The 6,563-nt window shown below is 48.6% G+C and overlaps 1 protein-coding gene across 2 annotated transcripts in view; it reads left to right on the forward strand.

Moving 5' to 3' along the window:
* The window catches only part of Mapre3 (microtubule associated protein RP/EB family member 3), a 48,952-nt gene that overhangs the window by 31,217 nt on the left and 11,172 nt on the right, over positions 1-6,563 (forward strand). Inside the window, exon 1 of one of the 2 annotated variants that reach the window (XM_021162995.2) lies at positions 5,358-5,626. The exons of the other annotated variant lie outside the window; for it this stretch is intronic. The gene's annotated coding sequence lies outside the window, so the exon portion shown is untranslated. Of the gene's footprint in view, positions 1-5,357; positions 5,627-6,563 lie in introns of those variants that run through there. 2 annotated transcript variants of the gene reach the window in all.

Below are 6,563 nucleotides of genomic sequence, written 5' to 3' on the forward strand. Positions count from 1 at the left end.
GTCTGCCCACCATAGCCACTCTTTCCTGTCATAACGCCGCTTTCCCTGGGCATACAAAGAATCCTTGCCCTTCTTGTACTGTGTCACCTTGTGGGGTTGGTGCTTCCCACATTTCTTGCAGAATGTCCGGCGGGTTTTAGGCACGTTCACCATGTTCGCAGGAGCGCTAGCAGCTCGGAAAGAGAGACCGAATAAAATGTTTTGAGAGACACCTTCAAACAGTTCGAGGATCAAGTGATGTCTATCCAGTTACCCCTTTGAACCCATACGGCCGGATGAGGTTGGGAAAGACCTGCCTCTTAATTTCTAAACAAACTTGAACAATACCCCCTTAAACAAGAGCTGGGGGAACTAAAACAGCCAAACACATGGTAGAGAAGGGCCTCGTGTTCTTTAAACAAGTGTTCGAAGGAGCCTGATGCTCCCAGCAAAGAGTGCCAATAGGTGGGATTGTGGATTTGCTCAGAGCCCTGGAACCCTCAGTAGTTGTGTTCTTGTTAGAACCAAAAAGCAAACATAATAAAGCTGTCTCTCTAGCTTTTTGTTTGTTGTTTGTTAGTTTTAGTTGTTGTTTTAGAGATTTTCTGGTTTGTTTGTTGTTGAGACAAGGTCTCACATAGCTCGGATGGACCATAAACTCACTATGGACTGAGCTCCTAATCCTTCTGCCTCTGTCTCCGAAGTACTGTGATTACTCCAAGGAGTGTGAAGGCATTCTAGCTTGTGGTTAAATGATGTATGTGATGGTTGCTTTTAATTGTCAACTTGACACAGTCTAGAGTTACCTAGGAAAAGTGTCTCAGTGAAGAATTATCTAGATGGAGCTGGCCTGTGGCCATGCCTGGGGTATCATCTTGCTGATCTGCAGGTGGCAAGATCCACCCACAATGGGCGGCATCATTCCCTAGGACCTCAAACTGTAAAGTGAAAGAAATCAGGCTGAGTGCAAGCATGCTTGCATCCATTCCATCTCTGCTCTTAACTGTGGATGTAACAAGCTATTTCCAGTTCCTGGGACCTTGACTTTCCTGAAGTGATGGGCTATTGCCTGCAACTGTGAGCCAAATAGTTTTCTGTAAGTTGATTTCCAAGGTATTGTATCACAGCAACAGGGAACAAAGCTAAGATAATAACAAAACAAATGTCAATTTCCTCTTTTTAGTAATTATCATATAGCCTGCTGCAGGAGGAGGTGGGGGTCTAGATGAGGGGACATGAGAACTCTACTTTGTTTGAATTTCAAGTCTCAAATCACTTTAAAATGAAAAGCTTGCAAAACTTGGAGAAGTGCTGAATTATGCAGCACTGGGAATTCCTTTGGTATTTTGTAGGAAGCCTAACATACACACTTGAAAGCTGTATGCTGAGTTAAACTTCTAAATGCTGTGATCACTTGTAATGCTTTCAGGTGTGGGGGTGCTGCTGTTTAACTATAATAGTATCTCTGCTGGTACTTTCCTATTGCTTTTTGTTTTTTGTTTTTTTCTTCGAGACAAGGCTTCCCTGTGTAGCCCTCGCTGTCCTGGAACTCACTCTGTAGACCAGGCTGGCCTCAAACTCAGAAATCCGCCTGCCTCTGCCTCCCAAGTGCTGGTTCTACTGCTCCATAGGCTGCCATTCTCTTGTCTGCTGCAGACACAAGTGCCTTGATGACAAACTCCATCTGGCTGGGACTCCCCAGTCACTTGTGGGTCTAGCCTGCACTTCCACAGTCTCACAAGCAGGTCCACAGTGTCCCTACAGTCCCTCAGAGTGACTCAGCATTCCTCCATCCTTCCTGTGCAGTCTAATGGCCATGCCATGACGTTCTAGTCAGATAATTAACTGGATGGCTGCCCTACTCCTGAACACCAGCCCCTCCCTTGGCTCCTCAGACTCCTCCACCTGGCCCAGCCTCCTCTCCTGTGTTGACACACCCTAACATTCCTCCAGGACTTAGTCACAGGTCTCCTGCTCACTCAGTGACAGGAAACATGCTTCCCATGCCCCAAGTTCCCTATTTTCACTCCTCTCTGACACCCTGTCCTTTTTACAGGCCCAAACCATGGACCACGTTCCCTGAGAACTGTTGCCTCCCTAGCCCCACCCCTCCTTCCTGTTGTACTGGGGTGCCTGGAAGCCAGGGGTACTGTTCTGGTGATAATGGGCCTGATTCTTTCAGGAATGGCTTTATGTCTTTAACCAAGCCAAAGAGTCCTTAAAGACAAGACCACGCCTTAAATCGATGCCAGGGCAGCAAGGGGGTCTCACTGTGGGTCAGTTGTCAACACATGCTGCTGGCTGCAAGTAAAACTGACTGAAACTGTAGACCAGAGTGAGTGAGTCAGAGACAAAGACATAGAGACAGACAGACCGACAGAAGGGGGTAGAGAGGAGAGGAGGGCAAAGAGGAGGAGGAGGAGGAAGAAGAAGAATCTTCTGGAATGCCTTCCTCCTCTTCCTCAGAGTGAAACTAGAGAGCAACATTCTGAACTGCAGCTGTACAAGCGTCGCCCTCTCCTGTCAGCCTGATGTGATGGGAGGAGCTAATCTGGGTCCAGAGGCCTGGGCTCAGCCCTAACTTTACCAGTGACTGATCATGATCGTGGCCAAATCTCTTGGATCCAGAGTCGTCATTTCTTCACATTCAGAACTGACTTGGTGATTAAGGCCTTGGGTCGAGAAATGAGAGGTGCTCCCAGCAGGCATTTCAAGACCTGTGATAGGCCAGGAGAGACACAGCAGGAAGGTAGGCAGGCCTTCTGGGATCTCGCCAGTGTGCATCCTTCTTGTGGGGTCAGTCTCCATTTGAGATTAGTCCTTTAAGAGGGGCAGAGGGTGGAGTGCTGGGTTCATGACTTTGGAATGATGACCAGCTGGACAGAAGACAGACTCAAACAGAACTGAGTCGGAAGTGTGTACTAGACAGCTTTATGGAAGGCTGTCTGGTAGAAAGGCTGGAAATAAGTGAGCAGTCTGTCCCCTGTCAGGGGGAAAGGGATAAAACCGGGAGAATTCTAAGGGAAACTGAATGGAGGGAAGGAAGGAAGAAAACAGAAGGGGCTGAGGCTAGGGCCAGAAGAAACATACTGATCATTTCGTAAAACGCAGCATCAGAGAAAGCCAAGAACTTGACACAGACCACCTTAGGCCTCATATCAGAAGAGGTGATCTGGTTTGTTTGGTTTTTAACTTGTGCGTGCGTGCATGCGTGCATGTATGTGTGTGCACATGTGTGTGTGATGCCATGGCATATGTAGAAATCAGAGGATAATTTGGAAGAGTTGGTTTTCTCCTTCCACTACGTGGGTCCCGGGGACTGAACTCAGGTCATCAGGGTTTTGCTGCAAGCACCTTTATCCACTGAGCCATGTTGTCAGCCCAAATACAGTTTTAAAGGAACATAAAGGAACATGGTTTGTTTGCGTCCCCAGAGACATGGACAGGCTTTGGAAGCATGGAGAGCCACCAAGGATATGCCACACCCAGTAGGGCTCTGGAAAGAGGAAAGTTCTCTTCCCAACTTGTCCCAGCATCTCCTGTCCTTAGGCCATCTTTGATGGGCCAGCTATCTGCCCCCCTGAACCTGCTAGGAGGAAAGGCACTCCTGGAATGTAGCCAGGTTCTTCTCCAGACCCATCCTGAAACCCTTCTCTGAATAGCCTGGATAACTGCTCTCTCTACTGCTGGGAAGGCTCAAATCTATGCTGAGAGTCCCAAGACTTTATACTGTAAATGTAGCCAGATACCAAGCTGGTATTTCCTCTCTACATGTAGCCAGCAGCACTCCTTTGGAGTGGACACAGAAAAAAAGAACAGAAAACCACCTTTGTAATACCTCTCTTACCACTTAACAGAGTCACACTTAGCAGCTGTTGCTAAGTCCAGAAACCAGGTTCCCAGGCCCACAAAAACAAGGAAGAGAAGGGTGCTGAGCTTCCCCAGACACCCCTCTTGTCTTCCTGCCAAGAACCTTGGCAACTAGGCAACAAAGAACTGAAAACCAAGCCTGTCCCTGCCCTCTGCCTCCTCGGGACCCTGATCAAGGTCAGGGTCAGAAAACATAGAGTTAACTATGATGATGGTTCTCAAAGTTGCTCAGCTTCCAGGGTGATGCAGCCTTTGGTCCTCACTGCAGTATACTCTTCCCTCCAGCTAAACTAGCCCCACGCTCAACAGCATCACAGTTTCGGTTCTTCAGTCCTGAGAACCAAGGCCTCCTTCCCAGGCTGTCCAGGCAGGAAGACCTATTTCTTACTGCACCATAGCCTTCAGGAGCAAGGTTTGATAATGGAGCCATGGAGCTTCATTGGCTTAAAAAGAAAGTATTAATGGGGCTGGAGAGATGGCTCAGTGATTACCAGCATATGCTACTCTGGCAGAGGACCTGAGTTCAGTTCCCAGAACTGACATGACGACGGCTCACAACACACTATAACTCTAGTTACAGGGAATCTGGCAGCCTCTTCTAGTCTCCTCTAAAAACAGGTATGCATATGGTCTACAGACTTATATGCAGGCAAAACACTCATCCACATAAAATACAAAAGACTTTGTCTCAAAAAAAAATTGATAAGTGGCCTAGTGTAGTGATACACACGTCTAGCTTCTTTAATCCCAGCACTGGGGAGATAGAGGCAGGTGGATCTCTGAGTTCCAGGCCATAAGTTCCAAGACAGCCGGGGTACACAGAGAAAGTCTTTTCAGAGTTGAGGAAAGACATCCAGAGAAAAGCCTTTAGGGAGAAATGGTTTCTTATCTCCCTGTGCACCCAAGATGCACCTGACTGAAAGGGTTGCTTCTAGCAATGAGCAGCTGTTTCTGCATACCTAGCTCTCCCTTAACCCTTTGAGTTGTGACCAGATAGAGCAGCCAGCGCCACTGTGACTCTCCCAATGACACCTTTCCCTGGACGGTGGCATCCCAGGGAAACTGCTGAGAGAATTCAAATCCTAATTGGCAAGACAGACCCATGCATTACCCTGTGCTGAGACCTCAACAGGGCTCACGGTCTAGGGGAAGAGCTCCGAGATTTAGAAGTGTTGTGAGGACAGACTCCTGGAGAAGCGCTGGTCCCAGGTGCCTCTGCCACCATCCAGGCCATGTGCTGATTGGCCAGCCTAGTGCATGTGTACACCCACACCCACACCCACACCCACCCACACACACACACACACACACACACAGAGGCAGGCCTGTGAACAATCACTCCCTTCTTACATCTGCTCTCACTAACCCAGCTTCTCCACACCCAACCTCTCTGTGAGTCATGTCCTCCTTCAGCCATGAGAAGGAGGTGATTGGCTAGGCATGCCAGGGCTTTGTGACCCGCTGGCAGAACCCTCTGTCTCTGTGCCCCTCAGAGCCCTCCATCCCTACTGGCACCCACTACCTCCATGCATCCCCAGAAAAGCATGGGTGTATGAGCCAAACAGGGCCTGGGTAGCAATTTTCAAACGGGGCCTGGGTAATTTTGCAATTTTGCAGTGTTTCCAGACAGGTGATTTCAGCCCCCTGGGCCTGAGCAGGAAGGGGTAGCCCAGGGACAATGGGCATAGCCCCATGTCAGAAGTGGAGCTATTTCGGCAGGATCTACAGAATTCTCTCTTCTCAGGTCTCACGGGCTCTGTTCAAGTTTTCCTTCAAGGTAGGATGCCGCCTGAAAGCAGACACACAGAGTGCCTGATGGTGCACACCTTTGATCCCAGTACTTGGGAGGCAGAGAGGCAGGTGACTCTCTGTGAGTTCAAAGCCAGCCTGATACACATAGTGAGTTACAGGCCATTTGGGATTATAGAGAGACTTTGTCTTGAAAAACAGCAACAAAAGGCAGATATATGGGAAACCAGGAGTTGGGAATGGATCGTGTCAGAGGTCTGAACAGTTATCCCCAGGCAGCAGGAAGGAGAACAGGACAGTTTTGAGGAGTCCTCTAAACTACTGTTAGAATCTCTGAGAACTGACTATAGCTGTGTGCCTGCCTCCTGCTCTGAAGCAGCTGCTCTTGGACTCTTGTTTTCCCAGTAACCCCTGTGACACCTAGCAAATACTGAGCGCCAGGCTTTGTATGCGCTCTGCTCTTTGTACATACCTAGCTCGCTTAGCCCTCCCCAGTCCCTCCAGTGGAACCAACACTGTGTATCTCATAAATATGGAAAAGCAAGGCCTGAAATAGGACATGGAAGAAGAGCCGGGATTGGAACACGGGCACTCTGACTAGAGATCCAGGCTGACATGGTGCCATGGTAGTACCAAACTGTGGGGATAGAAACTGTGTAATTCATAGCTCCACTGAGAGATTGAGGGCTGGGACCTGCAGAGAAGTCTCCAGAACAAGGCTGAATGTGGAGAAATCCCTAGAGATTAGAAACAACTGGAGCCCTGGATTGTCTTTGAAACAAGTGTGGAAGGTGTATATCCATTAAAGATTTTGAAACAAACCCAAAAGGAAATATAGTTAGGATAGTGGTAAGGCATTAAAGATTAGACTAAGAGATCTCCGAGGTATTGAGACATTTGCCATTTAGAACTGGCGCTGCTAGCACGGGAGCTACCACAGGAGTCCCTGAGAAGGAACTGAGGGT

This window comes from Mus caroli, chromosome 5 (assembly GCF_900094665.2).
Source record: "Mus caroli chromosome 5, CAROLI_EIJ_v1.1, whole genome shotgun sequence".
Classification (NCBI taxonomy): domain Eukaryota; kingdom Metazoa; phylum Chordata; class Mammalia; order Rodentia; family Muridae; genus Mus; species Mus caroli.